This window comes from Equus asinus, chromosome 28 (genome assembly GCF_041296235.1).
Source record: "Equus asinus isolate D_3611 breed Donkey chromosome 28, EquAss-T2T_v2, whole genome shotgun sequence".
Lineage (NCBI taxonomy): Eukaryota > Metazoa > Chordata > Mammalia > Perissodactyla > Equidae > Equus > Equus asinus.
In genome coordinates, this window is record NC_091817.1 from 25,938,800 (window position 1) to 25,952,120 (window position 13,321).

Consider the following 13,321-nt stretch of genomic DNA (forward strand, 5'->3'; position numbering starts at 1 on the left):
TTTGGAGAGTTACTGAAATGTACATTGTAAAACTTTAATTCTGGTGTTTAAATTGTGTGAATATGTCTGCCTAGGAAATTTGATTGAGCCGAATTGCTATGAAATGCATGCATTTATGCAAAGGTCAATTATGATATAGGCAATCTATTTTAGGGTAAGCTTCCTTGCACCTCTGCAAATGATTCTCTTTCTAGCTAAGTGAGAATCTCTCAAGGAATACCAAAATTAAAGAAAAAAGTCATGCAATACAGTCTTTTTACTTTTCTTCTGTCTCCCCAGCAGAGGCCCTCGCATGCATTGATTCAGCAAAGGCAGCAGATTGCTGAGCCTGGACTGCATCTAGCAATCTCAGAGGGCTGTGTCCTTCCGAGAAGAGAGATTGGGAGGAAAGGAAAGCTGAAATAGAATGAAGAGGGGATGCTGATATAGCATTAATAAACAACAATAAAAGCGGGATAGAAAACAGTATAATTCCAATTTTATTTTTAAAGATGTTTACACACCTTGCATAAAAAAGACACTGAGAAGAAATGCATCAAGTTTTTAAAGATCTTTATCTCATCGTAGGAAGACTGGTGAGTTGTACTTTATGTTTCTTAAATTTTTCCATATTTTGCCAATGATAATAGGTATCTTTATTATTTAAAAGAAGCAGCTGTGTTATACATTTTAAAAGAAGAAGAAGTAATAGAAACCTAATCTCTCCGAAAAAAAGCCTCTAACCACCATTTCAAGGACCATGATTAAATAGATTACCTGGAAATACATGTAGGTTTCTATTCTAAGCTTTATTTTAATGATACTTCTTGATGTAGATCAAGGCTGCCCCAGGGAGAGAAGCCCAAGGTGTCCTGGCCTATGTGCTGATCTATATGACCCGATTCATATCTGAAGTCATACGACCACACAATAACCCGACCCCACCTGCGCTGATACCATTTAATGACTTTTTACATCATCTTCCCTTTGTCTGGTAAAAATAAGTCACGTACCTATGCCTTATAAATTTAGCCCTAACCCTCAACACATTACAGCTCTTCACTGCCCATGGGTCCTGTCCCCACACCTGCAGCCCTTCACTGCCCATGGGTCCTGTCTCCATACTATCCTCTGAATAAAAGAACACTACTGTCAGACCTTGAGAATCCAAGAAATTTTTCTTTTGACTCCTTGGCTCATGGAGCCTGCATCACTTTTTAGCTCATCTTATACATCAAACAAATAGGATACAAGATGAACATTGACCCTGTTGATTTCATTCATGCAGAAGTTATATGTATTATATGGAATATATATTGCATGTAGTATGTTGTATATAATAATGTGTGTGTGTGTATATATCTATATATATATATACATAGTAATCCCCCTTGTCCAAAGGGGAAATGTCCCAAGATCCCCAGTGGATGCCTGAAATCACAGATAGTACTGAACCTTATATATATAGTAATGTGTCCCTTAATGACAGGGTTGCGTTCTGAGAAATGCATCCTTTGGTGATTTCATCATTGTGCAAATGTCAAAGTGGGTACTGAAAGGGAACAAAATTTGCCACCCCAAAATGTGTGTCTTTAACCTGAGGATTGTTTTAGTCTGATTACTTTTAACAAACAAAGACTCTGAAAGCTTTTATTTTCACCTTCCCCTTAATGATCTAAATGAATTTAGGTAAAAAAAATCTATCTCAGGAAATGAGCTGTCACCTTAGCATAACATAAACTAAGAGGCAGACGGCAGCAACCTGGGAAAATCTGTGTGTGGGGCTCCCCGCTGTGGACACTCTTGTTTTCCAAACATTTGCTCCTATTCACCTACCTGGGCATTGCCTTCCTTCCCTTTGAAATCCCTGAATCTTCCACCTCCAACATCTTCTTTCATCTTTAGTTGAGGATGGTATTTAAGGTGAGGGCTTCGGCTGTTTTGGCGAGTTACTCAGTTTTCCTTGGTTTCTCCTATGCATACATGTTATTAAACTTTTGTTTGTTTTCTCCTGTTAATCTGTCTTATGTCAATTCAATTTAATTCTTACCAGCCAGAAGAACCTAGAAGGGTAGAGGAAAATTTCTCCCTCCTCTACAGTACTTACACAAACCTAGACGGTGTAGCCTACCACACACTTAGGCTATACATTATTAACCTTATGGGACCACCGTGGTATATGTGGTCCACTGTTGACCAAAACGTCATTATGCAGCACATAATTGTACTTGTTTTTTCCTGTATATATATACCTATGATAAAGTTTAATTTATAAATTAGGCACAGTAAGAGATTAACAAAAAATAATTTCACTTTGGCATATCCCAAATTGCCAGCATCACTACTCTTGTGCTTCGGGGCTGTTATTAAGTAAAATAAGAGGGACGTGAACAGGAGCACTGTGATTCTGCAACAGCTAATCTGATAAGCAAGATGGCTACTAAGTATGCACAGTGATTCATGTCCTGGGCAGGACTGAGTGAGACAGCAGGAGGTTCATCAAGCTACACAGAATGGTGCACAATTTAAAACGTATGATTTGTTTATTTCTAGAATTTTCTGTTTAATGTTTTTGGACCGTGGTTGACTCTGGGTAACTGAAACCATGTAATGCAAAACCATAGCTAAGGGGGAACTACTACATACAATCAATTCTCATTATTCATGGATTTTTGTATTAGCAAATTCACCTACTTCTGAAAATATATTTGTAACCCCAAAAGCAATACTTGAAGTGCTTTCATGGTCATTTGTGGACATGCAAAAGAACTTGAGTGACCCAGCATGCACATTCCCAGCTGAGGCAGAACAGAGCAACCCAATGCCTTCTCGTTTCAGCTCTCATACTGTAAACAAGTCCTTTCCATGGTCTATTTGGTGCCATATTTTTCACATTTTTGTGCCTTTTCTTGGTGATTTCACTGTTTAAGATGGGCCCAAGCATAGTGCTGAAGTGCTGTCCAGTGTTCCTAAGGGTAAGAAGGCTGGGATGTGCCTTACAAGGAAAATATGTGTGTTAGATAAGCTTCATGCTGTTGGTTGTGCATTTAGTGTTAATAAATCAACAATATATATTAAATAAGGTGTCTTTAAACAGAACCACACATTAAATAAGGTTACGTATTAATCAGTTGATGAAAATGTTGTGACAAGAGGCTCACAGGAACCTAACTTTGTATTTACCCTAGGAGCACTTGTGCAGTATTTGCTAATTTAGTGTTTACGGAAACTTTATAAAACATAACTACTGCAAATAACAAGAACCATCTGTATATATATGCATATAACTCTCTCTATATGTATATACATATATGTCTGTATGTGCAATTTTTATCCAGTTTTTATATTAATACAATTCCCGTATACAATTTAGAAATACATACACACACTCAAGTACACACACACGATGATGTGTATTTCCATGCATTTGTTTTTTCTCCCTTATTCCTTCTCTCTCTCCAGTTTTCCTCTTTCCTATATAATACAATGACTTATATTTGGTTCTTCAATAACTGAATACTGAAATGTGAATACATATGAGAGTTTTTACCCTGGCTTTTTTTCATCTGCAGAAACTACAGAAGAATGTCCTATCTGAAAATCTGAACTAGCTTTAGAAACAACAAAAATAATGATGACAATAATAGCAGCACCAATTTCAAGGTTTCTGATTTTTTTAGTGTTTTAACTAGGGAATGGCCATCAAGGGATAGATGACTCTGTGGTGGAAATTCCAATGAGAGCCTTCAGAGTTTAATTGGAAAGTGTAATATTGAGAAAAAGAAAATTGATAACACTCTACATAATAATATAAAATACTATATCAACTGATAACCAGGAGAGTGGTATAGATTATGTCATAGCTAGGACAATATTTCTATTCTTGAATGTGAATTATTATTATTTTTTAAAGACTGGCACCTGAGCTAACATCTGTTGCCAGTCTTTTTTTCTTCTTCTTCTCCCTGAAGCCCCCCAGTACATAGTTTCGTATTTTAGTTGTAGGTCCCTCTGGCTCTGCTGTGTGGGATGCTGCCTAAGCATGGCCTGAAGAGTCGTGCTAGGTCCACACCCAGGATTCAAACTGGCAAAATCCTGGGCCACCAAAGCAGAGCACAGGAAGTTAACCACTTGGCCATGGGCCTGGCCCGGAATGTGAATTATTTTTATTTATTTATTTATTTTGGTGAGGAAGATTGGCCCTGAGCTAATATCTGTCGCCAATCTTCCTCTTTTTGTTTGAGGAAGATTGTGGCTGAGCTAAAATCTATGCCAATCTTCCTCTATTTTGTATGTGGCATGCCACTATGGCATGGCTTGATGAAAGGTGTGTAGGTCTGCACCTGGGATCCAAGCTTGTGAACTCTGGGCCACTGAAGTGGATCACGTGAACTTAACCACTATGCCCCTGGGTCAGCCCCTTGAATGTGAATTTTTTGACTCCTCTTTCTCAGAGTCCTAATGCTTATTCTTAGTAAGGGCGTCTGGGTCTTTGTGTATGTGTGTGTTTCATCTAAATGATGTATGTCCAAATGATGGCTATGAAAAAAGAGGGAATATATCTGTAAGCCACACCTAAGGACAAATGTCAGTGTGCAGTATTCCATTCTGAACCGGAAGAACTTAAACAAATTTTGAAAGATAAGGATGAGTTTTCCAGGCAGAAGAATGCTGTGTGCAAAACGATGGATTAATGGGAGAGAGTGGGAAGTCCTTGGAATTGCAAATCTTCTACTCAGTGAATCTATCATAATGATTCTGAGTCCGTGGAGAATCTGTGAAAACAAAAGACTAGCGACTTGTGCAGCCTGACAAAGAAAGCCTATCCTGATGTTCCCGCGACAAGGCCTGTTCTTTATTCAGAAGGCCTTGTGGAGCCACTGCAGAGCCCTAAGCAGGCAAACTTGGTGAGATTTCTATTTCAGAAAGACCTCTCCAGCAGGCATGGGGAGGAAGCAGAGACAGAGACCACTTAAGAATCTATTTCAGGATGAGGCAGGAGCTAATAGCGCCTCTAATTATCCCAATGCCTGTGGACTTTCGTTTGAATTTCCCTGTGTGTTTGTACTACCACTCTCACCACGGGGGCCTCCCTGTCCATCCTCTCAGGTCCCACCGTCCCTTTCCTTCCGGTTCCTGAGCTCCCTGCAAGCCAAGAGGCTCCCACAGTTAAGCAGAAATGTCCAAATCTCTTATTTTATGAATTCAGGGCCAAGTTATTGGATCTTTGTGCAGATAAAGCACCAAACACGAATTGAATATCAAGATATTATGCTCTTTATTAATTTAGTCAACAAATATTCGTTAAGTGCCAATGTATACCAAATACTGGATTAGGCAAGTCATCAATGAGCAGTGACACAATGTAGAAAAATCCCACTCTTGATTGAGTTCTTGTTCTAGTAAGAGAGAGAAGAAAAAACAAATAAATCAAATAATTACGATTGTCTTTTGCGTCATGGAGAAAATAAACAGGAGGGAGGTTTGATTGTGAATGAAAAGGGGATGCTTTTTCTAAACAGGGATTCAGGAATATTCTCTCTGAGAAGTGATATTCAAGAAAGACTTGTAGGATAAAAAGAAAACAGACTTGTGAAGAATTGGGAGAAAAAGCGCTCCTGAGAGGAGGACATAAAGCACAAATATTTCTTCTGGCTTTTCAGGTTAGAACGTACTTGCAATTTCATTTTTTTTCTTTGTTATGTCATTTGCACCTTTTAGAATTTTTTTCTCTATCATTATAGCCTGTGTGAAAAAGAGTGAGTTAGTGTATGTTTTTAAATTCTAATTTGAAAAATATAGAAGTAGCCTGACTTTTTAATTATGTGAATTACTCACAGTAGAAAAGTAGTTTCTGATTTTTTATGTACATGGATGTGTATTGTATATCGGTATCAGGAATTATTCCTCTTTATCTTTGAATTTACAATGATTCTGCATTGTACGAGGACTCCGCTGGAAACAGTAATAGTAGCAATATATGGCATTAATTGAGTCTTTATGAATCCCAGGCATTATTGTACACATGTTAACATATTAATTCATTTAATCCTCTCTAGATTATATTTATCCTCACTTTACAACTGAAGCCCAGAGAGTGTATGTAACTTGTCAGAGTCACACAGCTGTTAAACGTCAGTGCTATGATTAGATTCCAGGCAGTTTCCTTCTAGAACTCAGTCTTGCAATCAAATAGCGTATATTTGCTATGCAAGTAACCACGTACGAAAATACAGTAGCAATACCATTCTGCCATTAAATGAAAGAAAACTTTTCCAAAACTTCAGGAGGACAATTAATATAGGAAATGGAATTCCCTCGCTTGTGGTTTTTCTTCCTTTATTATTATTTTTTAATATTGGCATGTACAATGTCTTGTCTGTATTAGTAAAGAGTCAATAGATAGTAGTAACCAGGCACTGTGCTAAACACTTCCCATGACATATCTTATCAAATCTTACGAACGCTTTTTAACAGAGTTGCTATTAATATTGCCTGGGCTTGAATTTTGGCTTTGCCATTTCATAATTGCTTGACCTTGGCTAAGGAGCTTTTTTTATCTGTGCCTCAGTTTTCCCATATGTAAAATGCAGTCTGATTTTGGAACTTGTGACCGTAACGACTTGTATATTACCTCCCGCTAATATAAGATAGTCTCTGATTACATAGGAATAATGTATTTAACTATTTTTAAGTCTAACATTTTATAATTTATGCTGTTCTGCAGAGCATCATAATTTCCAATTGCTCTATCAACAGAAAGATTTGAGAATCACCGATCTAGTATCTTTCGTGGAAATGGCTTCCCTAAATCCAGTACTTGGGTCACTGAGAAGCAGTGGACCTTTAACCTGAGTTATGCCTACTTTTAAAGCCTTGTAATTATTATCCTGAATTTACTGTGCATATGCTGGACCACGCAAAACAACATGTTTTCATTTTCAGCATTTTAAATTGAATAGCAGATATGTTCACTGGTCGGTAATACCAATCTCAAACCTGTAGCAAAATAATCAAAATGTAAAATGCCAAATCCAATTACATAATCCAGAATACAATTTTATTTCACTTTTTTTAGTTGAGCTATATCTGTGCAATTTAAATAACTAGACCATGGTATTTTAATGGGTGATTTGGCTTACCCAATGGCCAAGTCAATGAACTGCAAAAATTGACTCTATTATGGCTCATGAAACCAAGTCGACCCTGAATATAAATAGCCACTTTCTCTTTCTGAGCTGGAGTAAAAAGCAAATATTCTTAAAATATGGGGAAACTATTCAAGAACTGAGACTGAATCTAATTTTAAAAATTATTTCTATGAACATATAAGATAGTTAAATAAAAGTTTTTGTTGCTCTGCACAGTATATATGTTTTACTAATTCATTTGGCCCATCTGGATAAACTAATGGAAAGAATGGGAACTAACATTTAGTGAACTTCTGTTATGTTCCAGGTATTACGTGGAGTGATTCCAACTCTGCCAATTGCAACAAAACGTAATCTTCACAGCCATTCTCTGAGTTGGCGGTTATTTTTCTCTTTTATAGAAGAGGAAATTGAGCCTCAGGAAGGCTATCTAACTTCTACAAGTTGTCACATGCATTAAATCCAGTAGTCAAATTAAAGCCTAGCGTTCTGTGTTATTTTTAAACCTGCTGGCTCCAAAAAGAGACTTTTCAAGACTAACCATCACTAATGAGACCAATGTACAAATTGAACTAAAATATTTACTTCTAGATTTGATCTCTAGAGAATATATACTGTAAGGAATTCCATTTTTTTATAAGTGATTTTCCCAAATAACTGAAGCTGTCTGCCTCATGCGTTGTTCCTGAAGGATCTGCAATTAGCCATCTTCTCATTCCAATCTGCAGACTCTCTCTGGTTGTTCTTGACCACTGGCTTTGCTTTTATTACTATCTACAGGCTGGTCATTTCTGAATCATCATTTCCTGCCCAGATCTCTCTAATGAGTTCCATATGTGTACCTCCAGCTGCCCACTGGATATGTAGCTAACTGGATGCCCAAAGGACCTCAAACAAAACATGTCAGTTACTGAGCACATCTGTTGTCCCAGAAAGCAGTTCTTTCTCCAGCCATGTCAATCTCAGTGGATGGTCCACTCATTCCATTTGCACACTCAAGAAACTTGGACTTCATCCTTAACACCTTACCACGTACATCATTAAGTTCTGTCCACTCTATTTCCTATGTATTTTCAAATCCTTTTTGCATATCCAGAGTGACAAGATCCTTCTAGACCACCATCAATATCTTGCCTATATGTCTTTATCAGACTTCAAGCTCATTTCTGTGTCTTGCAAGGCTTGCCTTTCACCTCTAGTCCCCTCCAATCTACTCTTCACATTCCAAAAAGAAAATTCTTTGGAAAATCAAATATGATAATGTCCTGCTCTATTCTAACCTTTGAATGGTTCCGCATTACTTTCAGAATAATATCTAAGCTATTGAACATGGTTTACTAGTCCCTTCGTAACCTAATGCTTTCTTTCTTCTCTGATCTCATCTCTTGCCTTTCTTGCCCACACTCTGATTCCCCCATAATAGCATACTTTATCAAAGATACATTATTCCTGGTTTCTTGCAGACTTTTGTAGGTTTGTGAAACACTCCTTCCTCCTTTTTCCCTTACTGGTTAATTCCAACTCATCCTTTAAGTTTTAGCTGCTATATCAGCTCCTCTTAAGATCTAGGGTGACAGGTGGTCACCCTGTCTGGTAAGATATCAGTCCATGTGCTTTTGTATCACATTAAATTTCCCTGTCAGAGCACTTGGGGCACTGCATTATAATTCATATATTCTTGATTTATCTCCCAATAGATCGCAAGCTTCTTAAAGGTAAGGACTCATTGCCTGGTACATAGAAGATTCTCTCTCTCTCTGTCTCTCCTGGTCACTCTGCTGCTCTCCATATATCTGTCGAATCATGAATGCATATTAAATAATTCCTATTAATGGGCACAACTAATTTACGTTTCTATTCAACTATTTTTCCCTGTGGTAACACTCCATCTAAATTAACAGAATAGCATGGAATTCTGGAGTTGTTCTTTATCTGAGTTCCAGGCCAGTTTTATCGCTCATTTTCTACATACACTTAGACACATTATTTGTTCTCTGGGATTCAGGGGCTATCTGTTGAAATCCCTTTAGATTAGGTTCCCTCACTGTCTCTGATTCTGGGTCACTTTAGAAATGGCCTCAAATTATTCACATGCTTTTAGCATATGTCAAGCCAAAAAAAGAAAAAAAAGCTTATGACTTTGTGTGCCCACAGTAGTCACTCCACCATCATTTTGGTCAACTTTGTTTCTGATAATTTTGTTAATCACTTTTATTAAAGCCTGAAATAAAATCTCACTGAATTTGATTTAAAGCACTAAAACCCGTTCTAATTTTGATGTGTGTTTGAATGTAGCCACTTGGATGCACAAAAGACCTCGAATAAAACAAGTCAATTACTGAGTACACTGACTGTCCTCAGAAGATGACAGATAAGCCATGGCATACTTAATAAGTAGAGTTGACTGAATATGTGGTCAACATTGTTAAGTGTATTCGGAGAGCTATGTTTTAAGGTATTAATATTTTTAAAAATTAGCCTTTTTAGGAAAAGCATCTGTTCTTTCTTTGTGGAAGGGGCAACAGTATTTCTATCCAATATTAACCTTAAATATATCAAGAGTAATCACAAAGAGGCCTTTGCCAATTCACTTTGGTGAGTAATGAATGAGAATGACTATTTGGCCACCCTTGTACTAGATAGAGTCCAGGGATAATTGACCATTGAAATTCTCTCCTAAATCAAACAAACCAATCCTTCAAATATAAAATTAATCATTTTATCAATATCAGCCTTCAATCCTTACTCCATTAAATCCTTAAGTTCATGCTAGGGATGGCATAGGAAGTGAATTAAAATAGAATTCTTATAAAATGAGAAAGATAAAATCATGCCTTCTGAAGAAGCAATTTAATCTTAATAAATTATTTTTAATATTCTTTCTTCGGTGAGGTGTTACATTGACCATAAAATGAAGTGTAAAAGGGCACTGGTTGAGGAAACTGAGTTACAGAGAGACCACTGCACCCTTGAATAGTAATACCTGCAATAATTCGCTTCATAAATTTTTATGTTGCATTTTACATTTTTTAAGAAAGCGAGTATTCCCAGCAGTGTCATAATTAGAATTGTGACAGTGTGAGAGCAACTAAAGGAAATTATATTTGATCTCTGGAGTATTTAGCTAAATAGTTTTAAATAGGAATTTGTTGCTTTGTTGAAGATAGATTAGAGTGGGCACAGAAGACATTCCTTGAATGGAAGGCCTGTGCTCTCAGATGGTCTACACCCGCAAACGCGGCTTCACAGAAGAGCTAAGTGTCAATTAAGATCCAGGAAATGGAGATGGTTTGCCTAGGAGATTTATGGAGTATTTAGTGAAATAAAGGGTCTCAATCTTAAAACGTCAAATGTTAATATGCATCATATGCTAACCCCTTCTTCTAGCGATTTTATTTTGCAGTGTTTTATCTCTGTAGTTTGAGAATCCAAAGCTCTCACGAAGAAATATCCTCCATAGACACATTCTGCATTTATCACACCCTTATTCTCCTTTCTTTTGCAGAATTGCTCCCTCTACTGTCTATACCATGAGGACGTTTTCCTGAAAGATAGAATGAAGCTGCCTTTGTTGTCAAGATTCAGGTAGTTTTCAGAAAGGATGTGCCTCCTTCTTAACCCAGCCAGCTTCCACATGCACACACATGCCCCTTGGGAGCCTTTTATCAACAGCTCTGGATTGCTGAGGACAGTGCCAGGAACATTAGAGCTGCTCATTAAGTGATAGGCCTTGTTCCTCTAGTTGTTCAATATATGCGTTGTGCAGGGGGCCTGGGCCACAAGGGAACAGCAGGAGTGAGTGTCCTGTTCAGGCTTATACGTGGGAGTCCACAGTCTTCCATAGCCAGCAAGTCCATTGGCAAAAGACGGGAGGATAAACAAATAACCAGAAGCAACTTACTGAATAGGACTCTCCTCTGTCCAATCTGTTATTAAAGGAAGAACATCTTGAGGCAGCATCTGGTCCATGTCAGTTGTAGAAGCTTATGCTATTTTCCTGTTGAGGATCAGTCTACTTTCTCTCAGTGATGAAAGTAATAATATAAGGAACGCTTGCCATGGAAATGCAGTTGGATCTGGAGCTTTTCTGACTTGATCGTGGATGTTGCTCTCTGTGACCCCAAGTATGAAACCAAGTCTTACTGACTTTTGGGAAGTAAAAGATTGAAAGGCTACCATGTTCTTTCTGTGCTTCACAATGGGCTCTTGTTTTCCTCTTAACCAGGATAGCCCCAACCAAGATTATTGCCAGAGAAAGAGAGAAACTCATCAGGAGAAGGTGGAGTACATAGACTGGATCACCGGGAGTAGCTGAAGGACCTGGATGACCTGGAGGAAGGCACTTTGACCCAAGATGAAGCTAATGTGATGAGCCACTCTGGCTCAACTGGGCTCGGAGAGAAATAAGTTGAGAATGTTGGAGTGCACTGAAGGTCTTCATTTGGAAGTCCCAGTACGTATCACCCTTTGACAAGATTAGCTTTGGGGAAGAGGAATGGCCTCACCTTGCAGGCTTGTTCAGAGACCTTTTTCTGGCAGTGGAAAAACATCATCTCTCAGGCCAAGAGGGACCAGGGATATCGCGCAGCCATGAGAAACAGCATAGTGAACTGACCATACCCTTTGCTTGGTGTGTGGAACTGTGACTGATTTCCCTTGGGCTAAGTTCCCAAGTTTCTTAGAGGATTCAAAAGGTAGGATGTGGGTCTCCTGCTAATAAGGCTTATATGGGTTAGAACAATTCATTAGAAAAAAATATCAAAGGAATGGATTTTTGGAACAAGCCATAACTTGTTATACTCAAATATTAACAGATATTATGTTATACTCAGATACCTGCGGAATATCTCCTTTTGGATGCCCCCAGGCACATCAAAACTCAAGTCCAACGTGGAGTTCAACATCTTTCCCATTAGCCAACAATTTACTATTTCTCCTCCATTCTCTGTCTCCATTTTTTTTTTCTACATCATCTTCCAAGGTGCCTGAAACGGAAAGCTTATAGTCATTCTAAGCGTTTCTTTCTTTGGATATTTCACATCAAATAATCACGAATTAGCTGCTTTTAACTTCAAATGTGTCTCAAATCCATTGTGTCTACTGTGTCCCTGTGGCTCCTGCTGCAGTGTGGTCCTCATGAGGTTTTGGTCAGACCATTGCAATAAGGGGATTCCATATCTCTAGCCTGGCATACTCCATTTCATTTTCCATTTTGCTACTAGATAATTACATACTTTTCTTGAACAAAAAAAAAGAAAAGGCTTTCAGTGGCTTAACTAATATTTCTTTTAGGATGAAGTCTCAAATCCTTAGCAGAGTCCCCAAGTCCTTCTGTAAGCTCAATTTTGCCTACTTCTACCACTAGACTAAGATTTTTGAAGGAAGACTAAATTTATTGCTTTCTTTTAAAGTGCCCAGGACTTACTGTGATGTTTCGTATATATTAAACCCTGAAATATTTATTAAAATTGAATGGAACTAACTTTTGGCATGGGAAATAATACTTGGAAAGCTGAATTTTTACAGTCTTCAAGTTCATTGTGTAATACTGTCTTTGGTGCCATTTCTGGCCTGTGATGGGGTTTGGCTTACCCTGGAGAAATTCTCCTCATGCCTCCTTTCTCTCTGTTGGTGAAGATTACACCTGCTGCTACTTTATTCCAGAAACTGGATAACCTTCTGCCTTGTTTTTGTGCTGAGTGACCCTTTTGACAGACCCTGTGGCTCTGACCCTTTAAACAGTAGAAGTATCCTGGTGTTTTTACTCGGCAGTGGATCGTGATATTTAAAAATCCCTTCGTTGAGCACCTTTGATTCTCCAGGGATGCCCATAATAAATATTTGCATTATTAAAAGAGCTATAAACACAGTATAAAAATGAGTGTGCAAGGAAGTCACCACTTGGCTTTTGATGATGTCTACCCAAATGAAAAATGAATGAATGTGCAATTAATAATAAATGTCCTTGTGTTCCTGTTTTAATTTTAACTCATCAGAGAATGTTAAAATTAAAGTGGAACCAACATTTGCTTTATTGTTTTATTAAAGGCAGAATGTGGCCTTCGTGTAGCCAATTCATGCAACTTCACAAAGCGTAGAATTCTATTATCTGTATTGTCACTTATTAGCTGTTAACTTTATGCATGTTACTTATTAGCTCTCTATTAGCTTCAGTTTCCTCATATACAAAT

The 13,321-nt window shown here is 37.8% G+C and overlaps 1 long non-coding RNA gene across 1 annotated transcript; it reads left to right on the forward strand.

Moving 5' to 3' along the window:
* Positions 1 to 452: 452 nt before the first annotated feature.
* LOC139042395 (uncharacterized) lies at positions 453 to 12,197 on the forward strand. Its single transcript, XR_011499113.1, has 3 exons — positions 453 to 575; positions 10,636 to 10,715; positions 11,356 to 12,197. It is a non-coding gene; the product is annotated as an uncharacterized lncRNA (long non-coding RNA).
* The last annotated feature ends 1,124 nt before the right edge of the window (positions 12,198 to 13,321 follow it).